Source organism: Poromitra crassiceps (assembly GCF_964638095.1).
Source record: "Poromitra crassiceps genome assembly, chromosome: 13".
Classification (NCBI taxonomy): domain Eukaryota; kingdom Metazoa; phylum Chordata; class Actinopteri; order Beryciformes; family Melamphaidae; genus Poromitra; species Poromitra crassiceps.
The window spans coordinates 22163602-22176310 of NC_139644.1; the positions used below are offsets into that span (position 1 = coordinate 22163602).

General features: G+C 44.3%; 1 pseudogene across 1 annotated transcript; it reads right to left on the bottom strand.

The window, feature by feature from the left end:
- Window positions 1-1670: 1670 nt before the first annotated feature.
- Window positions 1671-7454, bottom strand: LOC310788422 (caveolae-associated protein 1 pseudogene; annotated as a pseudogene). Its single transcript has 2 exons — window positions 7440-7454; window positions 1671-4118 (listed from the first exon to the last, which is right to left on the bottom strand). The product of its transcript is annotated as a caveolae-associated protein 1 pseudogene (transcript).
- Window positions 7455-12709: the final 5255 nt, after the last annotated feature.

Below are 12709 nucleotides of genomic sequence, written 5' to 3' on the forward strand. Positions count from 1 at the left end.
GCCAATCAGAGTGGAGTGTATTAACTGGAGAGGCGGGCGTAGAGGCAAAGGTTGGTTGAGGGCGTCGTGTTTACTGCTGTCGCAACTGCGCTGTTCCCTCATGACAACCCTCCCTCGGAATGGATGTGAGGAGAAGCCCGCATTCATATTGGCGGCGGAGGGAGAGGTTCTCCTCGACAGAAGAGCCCGGCTGGAAATCATCTGAATTACTGGCAGCATCTACGTCATCAAGAGTTTAATAACACCAATAGTATCAGTATTCCTCCTGTCGCTGCTCTAGCAAAGGCTGTAGGTGTAGGTGGACCAGAGAAAGAAAAGAAGAAAAGGATATCAGTTTGACATTATTATGATTAAAATCATTATAATACTCCTGTAACATTCCTGGGATGCAGTGTGTCTGTGGTAGGTTACTAAATAGTGAGTTTGTTTGTTTGTTTGTTTGTTTGTTTGTTTGTTTATTTATTTATTATTATTTTGTATCCCTTTGGCTGTGGAATTTGTATAGTATCCTTCTAAAATATATATATATATTCGGATAAGAAAGAAAGAAAGAATGAATTCTTTCTTTTCTTTAAAGAAAGAAAGAGTGAGTTGGCCTATGCAAATTTGGGAAAATAATTGAATAATGCTTTTATTTATATAGCAGTGGTTAGGGAAAGAGGCCTTCAAGTCAACACAAAAAGCAAGCTTTATTATTTTGAGTACGAACTAGTAACACAGAGAGCAAATTATGTGTCACATTTTCGGTATGTGTAAGTGTGGACATCTCATTGCAGTAGTGTGGCTCATCATTTTATTTGATATGAGGTTTGATCTGCCCCCCGCGGTTCTAGCAGGCCAGCTCACATTTGAATAGCCAGTAGCTTACAACACGACAAAATAAGTATACATGATAAGATAGCTTATGTAAAAACAGGAAGAAGTCATCAGTGTTTTACATGTAATGCAAATGCCGATTGTATTCACCTGAAATTCAATACAATAAGCTTAAGGATGCCACAGGCAAAGATGTCATTGTTCCTTCCTGTCTTTGTAATTGTCGTTGGATGTTGTTATGCCAAAACATCTCAACAGAATTTGGTTCCACTACTATTCTGAGTGTGAATACTCCCCCCAGCTCATATGCATCAGGCACTGTGTGAACATAATGTACACACATCTTGCACGCACACGCACACGCACACGCACACACACACACACTCTCTCTCTCTCTCTCTCTCTGTCCTAGCTCAGCGCTGGGAGCACTCTCTTTAATCACATTGCCATTGATTAGCCTAATGGCATCCCATGCCGCGGTGCACAGCGGGCCTCTGCCTGCCCACACTGCATCAAGGTCAGACAGGGGGCTCTAGGGAGAGAGAAGGAAGCCGTGCGTTCAAGCCCTTTGTCCCTCTGTTGTTTGAAGATGGAACACGGCCTTGATGGATTGGCTCAGAATAATGACACTCATCACAGTGTCCTGAATGGAGCTCTTTAACCAAGTTGTCAGGCCTCTATGAGCGTCTTCTGTCCAATGATAACCTCTTTATGTGGGTTATGGTCAGATATCCATACACATTTCTCTTTACGTTAGAAAGAAAAGGACCAAAGAAATAATCAGATGAAATGTGTTTAATGCATTCAAAAACGAACATGTCTTAGTACTTGGCTTTCAGCAGCATTCATCCATGGCTTACTACGGATTAAAAATATTGGAAGTTATTTTGGCACATTCCTTCTGTTCTTCTGAGGACGTACATGAGATTGCACCTGGTCTCTGCAAACTAAGATGTTGTGTTCCTTGCATTCAATTAAAGTGCCGTGCCATCCATAACACCTGCCGTGCCGTGCCGTCTCAATTCAATTATCATTTAGTACGACATTTCCATTTCCACAAGTGACGTAGACGTCATTAAACCGTCATTTGGTCCTGAAATATACTTCAGGGGTGTCATTTTTCTGCCTGCAATTACCTTGGAAAATTTAATGGGGATGTGCAAAATGTGCTGTGAATAGCTGTGGCCATGGTGACACAGTCAATCTTCTCCCCTTCTGTGCAGCAGTGTGATGTGGCACTTTAGTATACAGCATGTCCAGGTACAACACTTGTGACAGGGTGACTAGACATCCAAACATCTTACAGTAAATACAATCTAACAATGTAACATTGTAATCTAACAATGTAACATTCAAAACGTTTTCTACTAATGTTATCAAGCACACATAGTGAAGAAACAGAGTAGTGATTACATTCTAAGTTTCATTGGCATTGGATCAAATTTGGGATGAATCTCGGATTAGAGATCAGCTCTGGGATCAGAAGAGGGCTATTTTCACACATAGTATAGTACAAGTTAAACCTCAATAAAAGGATGTTGAGGTGATCGTCCTTCTTTCTCCTTTTTTTGTTTTGGAGAAAAAATAACTTTTGGGTTCATTGGTCATAACAGTAGTTTCAAATATCCGTCATGGGCTGCTCTATTGAATTTTCATTTTTCATTTTGAATTTTCATTCCCTGCTATCATTTCAGGTAACAGACATTGCCCTCTTATTTTCAGTCATCCATCAGTCTTTAATGTGACAAACTTTCCATCGTAACATTTGGCACAATGGCTGAGTGAGCAGAGCCCACGTAGCTTTATGATCTAATGTGGAAGTGTTGAGACTGCATGTCTGCTTCATGTTTTTGTAAAAGACACTCACTGAGTCCAATCCCATTTGTCTCTTCTTCTCTTGCCTCTTTATATCTTTTATAGGCCTAAACGCTGCCTACGCATTCTTTCATTTCATTATCTTGCACATTGCATGACCACAAACATTACAAACCTTGCTAGCAACCTTCTGTTACCATACCTATTGATGTGCATATCTTACAAGGCAAATATTGTACATACATCTCAATAGCAAAGACTATTTATACCTTTTTCCTTGTGGCACTTGTCAAGGGTTCCTACATTTTAGAAACCCTCAAAATTCTACAACAAACAGCAAATACCCTAGACCTCCAGATCTAGAACTCCAGATCTAGCATAGCTGTTGTCACGAAATGATCACAGTCACTCAGTGAAAACCTAAAAAGCAGTGAAAATAATTCAGGAATAAAAGGAACCGCATGCAGCATATTGCAAAAACTAGCTTTGTTTGTTTTTTTCATTTCTATGCTAAAGAGGAGCAAATATCAAAGTTAATAGTCATCCCTGTTGGGTAAGATAAAAAGAAAACAGAAAACAAATGAAACGCCATTGATTGTGATCACGTCCGTAAAGTCCCTATAACTAATATTGTGTCCTTGTGATTAGAATCATTCACTGATTACTCCTCCCCCTCTTTGTCGTTCCATCGCACCCTTCCTCAAATCACAGCAGCAGGGAGCTGGGCAGGTCTACTTCTTTAGGTGGTCTGTCTCCACCAGGACCAGCTGAGAGTCCTTGGCCACCTCCAGCAGAGCCTCCATCTCTGGGCTGTCTACGCTCACCAGCTCGCCCTCCTCCACCTCCAGGTGCACACCCAGCCCATCTTCCTCGCCTGCCAGCAGGCCGCTCTCTGTCTCGGCCACCTCCACCATCTCTGTGTTGTGCACCACCTCCTCCTCCCCGTCCCGGATCTTCTTCACGTGGAAAGTGAAGGGGGGCACACGGTACACGGTGGTGTGGGAGCGAGCGTAGACCGTGTGGTCGGGGGTCAGGGACTTGGTCAACTTTTCTTTGGAGGACGTCATCTTGGCCTTGCGCTCCGTGTTGGGGGTCATGCGGGAGCTGAGCTTGCCCATCTTCTTCTCCAGGCTGTGCTTGGTCTTCTCCAGGTTCTCGCGCGTCCTCAGTCTCGTCTTCTCCAGGTTCTCGCGGGTCCTCTGCTTGGTCTTCTCCATGTTCTCTCTGGTCTTTAACTTGGACTTCTCCATGTTCTCTTTGGAGAAGGCTTTCTTTATGTTGTCCACACGCTCCTTGCTGGTGCGCTTGATACGCTGGGCGCGAGACTCCTCGATGATCTCTTCAATCTCCACCTCCTCGTCCGAGTCGAGGTCGGCGTGGGGCTCCTCTCCTCCCTCCTCAGGGATCTGCTCCAGGCCCTCCACAGATCCTTCAGCCACTGTCTCTGCCTCCTTGGTCTTGGAAGCTTTCGGTGCCTTCATGTTATCCTGTGGAGACACAAGAGAGACAGAGAGAAAGGTTAGGGAAAATAGGAGAAATGTGTAGCCACATAGCAGCATTAGCCTGCAAATTGGTGAGTGGAGAAGATGTATTAAGGTCTCGTTTAGGCAGAGCAGTCATTACAACTAGGATCTGATTTCATTTACATGGTCATTTTCCCATTACATTAAGGAAACACAATCTATTAATTGAAGCAGATATTTAATTTGACATTTACTGTGAGGCTACTCATCCATATAAAAAACTAAATGTTATATATATATATATATATATACACCGGTATACACATGTATCTATGCATGTATGTGTGTATATATACTGTATATATCTATATATATATCTATATATATATATATAGATATATATATATATATACCGGTATACACATGTATGTATGTATGTATGTATGTATGTATGTATGTATGTATGTATGTATGTATGTATGTATGTATGTATGTATGTATGTATGTATGTATGTATTAGTGTAGAGTGCCATCTAGTGGTGATGCTGATGGACCAAGCTGTTGCCAGCAAGCCACTGGAGGCTACACAGTCATTTCATAACATTCTTAATGAGAACTGAGAGTGTGGTTGAATATCTTCCAAATGATCCTAAAGCCATGGAGCGTTAAACAAAACCTGCCATATGTGAGTTTATAGTCATACTGAAACTTAAGCCAACTTACCCACAGGTGCATTTCCTGCCATTTGTGGTTCTACCAAACTCTCAGTCACACACTTGCATAATGCAGTAGGTGACTAATCCAAAAAGTTAGCCAAAGGGTAGCCCTGTTTTTCAGAATCCTTTCATGCAAAAACATTAGCCAAAAACCAAAAACCTAGTATAGAGTATACCCGCTAAATATGAATTCTAAATGTAATTGATTTTAAAGCTGTAGGAAAATGTTTAGTTATCGTAAAAGGATGTGTGATTTTGAGCTATGGAGAGAAATGGCAAAAAAAATCATGCTGCAAGTTAAAAGAAATACATACTGTACATGCAGTTCATATGCATATACATGCAGTTCTACCTTTCAGATGCACAACCTGCTTTCCTTTCACTGCAAAGACTTATGTGGTTAGTAAACAAAGAAGTTTCACTTTTACACAATTAGGCCTATATCTCAGCAGTCTCACATTTGACAGAAAATGATCTATGTAAGAACAGAAGTAGCCATCTGTTTGCTCTGTGTAAAAAAATACTATATTTAGCAAGTCAGGAATCTTCTGTGTTATTCACTGTGTACAGTAGTCAAGCAGCCCTAAATTGCAGAACCAATAGTCATATCATTACACGTTTACTTCTCCCTAGTGTTATACCACCCCCTTGTGGGAAAAGGAGGCTACAATTTCACACTGCCCACACTGGCCAGACATCTGTTTTCCCACAAAGAAGACAGATGTCTCCACCCTATACGGTTAATGAACTTGTTTAAACAACCAAGTGGGTAAAACTTATGTCCATTGCTATCAGTTTTCCATTGACGGCTGACATTCTGACAGCTGCCTCTCATTCAGTGCTGCAGCAACAGTCATATTTCCACAATGTTAGTGAGGCACAAGGCTGTCAGTGCGGTGGCAGATATCCACAGAGGACTACTGTCATGTTAAGAATGTTTTGCCTCCTACTTCCCTGTCTTAATCCCAGACAGCATGTCTTTGACCCCGCCCCCAGAGGGATCTGTGGTCCGGTCACCGCAGCACACCTCGCAATGATCTTCCCCTAAAATACCACAGCTGAACGATGAAGCTTTATCTTTCACCAGAACTCTAGATACAGTCATTGTTGTAATATCTGAAAACAAGCACAAGTGTTTCCATGGGACTGAGGGAGTCGCATGCCCTTTCTCTAGCAGATGCCAATTATAATGTGAATTAGGGTTTTGACTGATATGGGGTTCTGAAGGCTGATACATTTTTGTATTGAAACTACTGGTCGCTAATATATTGTGCTGATTTTCAATAGCCTATCTTTGACCATTTTGATAACTGCAAAATGACAAGAACCATTTTTCAGCAGGGGTGAGTGATATTGGGATCATGGTGCGAATAATGGTACAGGTTGACAGCAGGGAGTGGATCATTTACAACCTGATTTTTTAGAAAACAAACCCCCCCATCAAAAAATGAACAAAATCACAAAAACATTTGTCCACCCTTGTTGTCTGCAGGGTTCTGGCCGTGAAAACCCCTGAAAGTTTTTACAGTTGACGATGGCCTTGAAAGTACCTGAAATTAAAACACTGTAGCCTATAGTGCTCAAATTCATCAATATGCCTCGACTCCGCTCACTGCTAGCATCAACACTTCACTTCCTGTAGGAAAACCACATGATGCATATCTGCTTTGACATAACGTCAGTTTTTTAAATGTTGGCCCGCAGGAGATGGATTCAGTTCAAATCCATCTCCTCCATGCTTCCTCCGATACATATGTCAGTCACTTCTTTTCCCCTGACAGCGAGGAGTTTCATTGGCAGGACGTGGCACGTGGGCAACCCGGCTGCGACCTGGTATAACGCCAAGGCGGGTAATAGTCCCACCCAGGCACCGTGACAATGTCACCTTCTGCTTCAGTCAAACGTGACAATGTGTGGCGGAGCTTAGGGTTAGGCAAGGGAAAGCCACTTGGTGCGTGTTACTTCTGTTCTTACTGAAATGCGTGTTAAAAGGAACCAATGACACATCCTTTGCATAGGCTACATTAAACTGAGACCACTGACGCTTTTACAGCAACTGACAGTGGCAGGCTGGTAGCAGGGCACTGCTGCCAAGGTGGCCTTAGGGATCTCAGGGCGTCACGGTCAGTGGGAGGGGCAATGGCGGCCATGGCCTCCGTGAAATTAGCACCCTGTGTGAGATGCTCTCATGTTTGACTGAAGCAGACACATGTTTGGCCGTGATACTGGGCTGGCTTGGGAGGATCATGCTATTCCCCCCAGTTCCCCTCCCCCCTGAACAGCCCCCGCCCGACTGACCAGAGACACATACCCTTAATCTGGCTTCCCACCTGTAGACACAGCCAATTTGTGCCTGCATGGATGCCCGACCGAGCCGGAGGTAACACAGGGGCTTGAACCTGCGACCCTCGCGTTGGTAGGCAGGGAATCTACCACTGCACTACCCGGATGACCAATAAACAGTTGAATAAGGCAGCAATGACCTTTCAACTTAATCACCATCGCACATCACCGGATGAGATTTATGCATCACCTCTGACACATGAAAGTATCTTAGTCTTCACATCTCATTTGAAGCATAATCACTCTTCCTCCCCCCACCTGGTCCTCACCTCGAATTAGATCATACCTTGTTCTCCCCCATACGGAATAGATTGACTATGCATTTATGTAAAAGTAAGGGGCAGGAAAAGGGTTCGTATGCGTATAGGGGCAGTGTGTGTGTGCATCTGTGTATGTGTTTTAGGAGATGAAATATAGACATAAAGCCATTTAGTCTAATACTGACTCTTAAAAGCTTGTTTGTGTGACAAAATCTGCTGATGATGTGAGATGATTTCTCTCTCTTTCAATACAATTCCACCTGTTTTGAGAATTTTCTTGAAAGAAGCAACAATATCTTCAAATGAGGCTGATCACTCCAGGATCAAGGCTTCATTCAAGAAAACTTTTTTTTTTTTTTTTATCTTTATTTAAGATCCCCATTAGCTACAGCAGAGCTGCAGCTATTCTTCCTGGGGTCAAACAACTTGCATAGTTTAAAGATATCACATACAAAATTTACATTCTGTACAAAAAAATACATTCTGTACAAACGGTACAATTTCGGATATTACATACATACATACTGTACCTTTCAAGATATTGCATACATCAGAATGACCTACATACCATTACAGATGTGTAGAATATACATAAAACTACATCACATATTATGTATACCTTTATATATATACCATTACCATATCTTATATATATAATTATATATATAACTATTACCATCACCATATACTATATATTAGTTATGTACATGCTTCAATATGCTCTATATATATATATACACATACATACATACATGTTGAGAAGTTGATTTGCTTTTGAAACAAGTGAAATAATCCCCCCCCACTGGCAAATTGTTTTCATATGCCAATATGAAAACATATGGCAATTACTAGTCTAAGAGACACGAGTAACTTGTTCCATAAAAAAAAAGATTTTATGACTATTGTTGGATAATATTCTTTTCTTCCCCAAAAGGTAGACACCTGTCAGATCACGTGTGAGCAGAGTATCTCCTCAGGCAGGTCAAATATTGTCACATGATCCTATCATAAAATGGACCTTGCTTCCTTATCTGGCCTGTGTATAGGGTGCGGGGCCGTTCCGCCCGCTCTGTGTGCGTTTATTTTGGGCTGGCCTTTCCCTCTCCCTGGATTCCATCTACCATTCTCTGGCTTCTGGCCACTGCAACATTCAACAACCTACAACACCCCACCCCTCTGCAGGGCAACAGATAAACAAGGGCTCTGTCGCCGTGGCAACCACCTCCAGCAAATATCCCCATGGTGGGTGGTGAAGTTTAGCTGGATAAACAGCTGACATCTCCATAACAATACAGCTCAGCTGCAGTGGGCAGATTACAACTAAAATAAATACTGTGACTGCTCTGCCATCTATACTGTGTGTCACAGAGCACACACACACACACACACACACACACACACACACACACTGCTCTGCCATCTATACTGTGTGTCACAGAGCACGCACACGCACGCACGCACGCACGCACACACACACACACACACACACACACACACACACTGCTCTGCCATCTATACTGTGTGTTACAGAGCACACACACACACACACACACACACACACACACACACACACACACACACACTGCTCTGCCATCTATACTGTGTGTCACAGAGCACACACACACACACACACACACACACACACACACCTCTGCCATCTATACTGTGTGTCACAGAGCGAGGCGAGGTGAGGCTGAAATGCTCATGTGAGACGTGTTTGGGGCTTTATCTTTACACAGAGACATTACATTACAATACGTCATTTAGCAGACGCTTTTGTTTTGTCCTTGCAATCGTACATTTTGTCAACAATAGTGAACCAACTGTGCATCACAGTCCTCATCAGCTACAATAAGACTTTTAATAGGAATAAACACTTTTGATATTTTGTGTTTGTTTAAGAAGGGAAAGAAGATGTGTCCTTAGTCTCCGCTGAAAGATGGACAGTGATTCAGCCGTTCTGACAGAAGAGGGGAGGAGTCTGGTGTATCGCCCTGTAGGCAAGTGCAGTGTCTTGAATTTGATGTGTGCTGAGATGGAACCAGTAAAGGGACCCGAAGTGGGTGACATGAGAGAATTTAGGTTGGTTGAACACCAGACAGGCTGCAGCATTCTCAATAAGCTGTAGCTGTCTGATGGCACTGGCAGAGGCAGGTAGCCCAGCCAGAAGAACATTGCAGTAGTCCAGGCAGGAGATGACAAGTGCCTGGACCAGGGGTTGTGCCGTTTCCATTGTATTTTGCAGATGTTGTGTACAGGGAGAACCTACAGGGGCGGGTATATGTAGTCTCTGCAATGTAGGCAGAGCAGGACAGGATCACCCTGAGGTTCTTGGCAGTTTGAGAGGGTAACACAGTAGTGTTGTGAATGGAGTGAGAGGTCTGTGAGAGGGCAATCTTTCCCTGGGAGAAAGAGTAGCTCCATCTTTTCAATATGACAAAAGGATTATCCAGTAACATTTTCCCAAAGATGGCATCGGAGTGATATCATGTGGTGACGGAATCGGCCCCCAGAACACTACTGAATAGGACTGGTACAATAAGACAGGGCCGCTGGAAGTCACTTTAAGCAGGGGGTGCTGGGAAGAAGGGACTCTCGGTGGGGCCCGCAAGATTATACTGTTGTGATGTAATTATTCAGTATTTCTCCTTTTCTCACTCATTCAGCGCAAAGAGGGAGATATATAGCATGATGATAATGCTCTATATCTCCCTATTTGCTCTGAATACACCAGTTAACATGACACAGACTTAACATGATAGAAATATTATCAGCAAACTTAATGGCTAGACTAATTATTCTGATGTGAATGGCAATGATTATCAAGAAACATTGACTCCTCTCTTTGCTGTATAGTGGGAGGTGCATTTGTGAGTAGGCTATTAAAATAGCATGTCAAGTTCACATTTCTTTATTGCCAGATTAAACAATTCGTATTGGTTGTTGGCTGGTTCAACACAACATGTGCGCGCATGCGCGCTTCTTCTTCTTCTCTAGCCTACAAGCATGTAACTTCCTTGATTGTTATTGTTGATAATTCTATTTAAATAGGCTACATTTTCAGTATATCAATAATGCAATCATTTCCCGAAACATTCCCAAACAAGAAAGGAACATAGTGCACTGCAAAATATTTTTAATTACATTTGTAAAAAAAATAATAATAATAATCTCGCCACTAGGGGGTGCTGCAGCACCTGCAGCACCCGTACTTCCCGCGGCCCTGCAATAAGACGATGATTCAAAAACAACTAAGCCCACATACAGCACACACAGATATGAACTCAGACGACAGATCACAGCTGACCTGATCTGTCCCGCCAGCTGCCCCAAAAAAATTTTTGATTTTGTTTTTCTTAGTGGGAATTAGCTGGTTAAATAAAGGTTGAAGAAAAAATACTGTACAAAGACTACCTTACTGTATAGCCTATATGCATTATGCATGTGTAGCCTATGCATGTGCAACCACCCACACACACACCCATACCGCACTCACACTCACACACACACACACACACACACACACACACACACACACATACACACTCTCTCTCTCACACACACGCACACACACACACACACACGCATGCACGCACACACACGCACAGTCGCACGCACGCACGCACACACACACACTCACACACATTCTTTCTCTCTCACACACGCACGCACACACACACACGCACACATGCACGCACGCACGCACGCACACACACACACACACCACACACCACACACACACACACACACACCACACACACACACACACACACACACACACACACACACACACACACACACACACACACACAGCAAATGCAGGGCATGCTGAAGTGATACAAAACAGGATATTATGGAGACATGGTTCAGGACTTCCTCTACCTGATGACAGGCATACAGACAAGTAAGTAAAATCCTTTCAAAGCCATCCATTCACTTTCAAACACTTTTCATGGCTTGTTGATTTGTCTGTTGCAGAAGTTCATAGTATGTGAAGAGTCCAGATGTCTCATGTCTGCCACTAGGTGGGTCACTTCCTCAACACTTAAGTCATCTGTGTTCATCAGCCTCGCTGATGACTGGACACCAACACATCCTGTTTGGGTGCTGCTGCATGATTACAGTGATGGACAAGAGGAACTGACCAGCAGCAACAATAAGAGTCAGAGAGAGAGAGAGAGAGAGAGAGAGAGAGAGAGAGAGAGAGAGAGAGAGAGAGAGAGAGAGAGAGAGAGAGCGAGAGAGCGAAAGAGAGAGAGAGAGGGGGGGGAGTCGGAAAGAGAGAGGGGGGATGGAAAGTCCATTAGTGTCCCTGTGTTAGCTTCCTCTCTCCTCCCACTCGCCAGCTATGGAAAAGTCTGCTCTGAGTGCATGTGTGAGTGACACGTGTGTGTATGTACGCGTGCGTTCGTGTGTGCGCGCTCTCCGACAGGTACCAAGGGGTGGCTGAGTGTGTGTGTGCGCGTGCGTGCATGTGTGTGTGCATGTGTGTGTGCGCTCTGACAGGTACCAGGGGGGTGGTGGCTGAGTGTGCGTGTGTGCGCGTGCGTGCATGTGTGTGTGCATGTGTGTGTGCGCTCTGACAGGTACCAGGGGGGTGGTGGCTGAGTGTATGTGTGTGCGCGTGCGTGCATGTGTGTGTGCACTGTGACAGGTACCAGGGGGATGGTGGCTGAGTGTGCGTGTGTGCGCGTGCGTGCATGTGTGTGTGCGCTCTGACAGGTACCAGGGGGATGGTGGCTGAGTGTGTGTGTGTGCGTGTGCTGCATGTGTGTGTGCGTGTGTGCGCTCTGACAGGTACCAGGGGGATGGTGGCTGAGTGTGCGTGTGTGCGCGTGCGTGCATGTGTATGTGCATGTGTGTGTGCGCTCTGACAGGTACCAGGGGGGTGGTGGCTGAGTGTGTGTGTGTGTGCGCGTGCGTGCATGTGTGTGTGCATGTGTGTGTGCGCTCTGACAGGTACCAGGGGGGTGGTGGCTGAGTGTGTGTGTGTGCGCGTGCGTGCATGTGTGTGTGCATGTGTGTGTGCGCTCTGACAGGTACCAGGGGGGTGGTGGCTGAGTGTGTGTGTGTGCGCGTGCGTGCATGTGTGTGTGCATGTGTGTGTGCGCTCTGACAGGTACCAGGGGGATGGTGGCTGAGTGTGTGTGTTCTCAATGAGAGTGTTGAATGAGGACTTCTGTTGGTAACGTTGCTTTCTTTCCTCCAAGAGTGGCCTGAATCATACCTCATGGAAAAGTTGGCAGACCTGGAGCTGTGTGTGTGTGTGTGTGTGTGTGTGTGTGTGTGTGTGTGT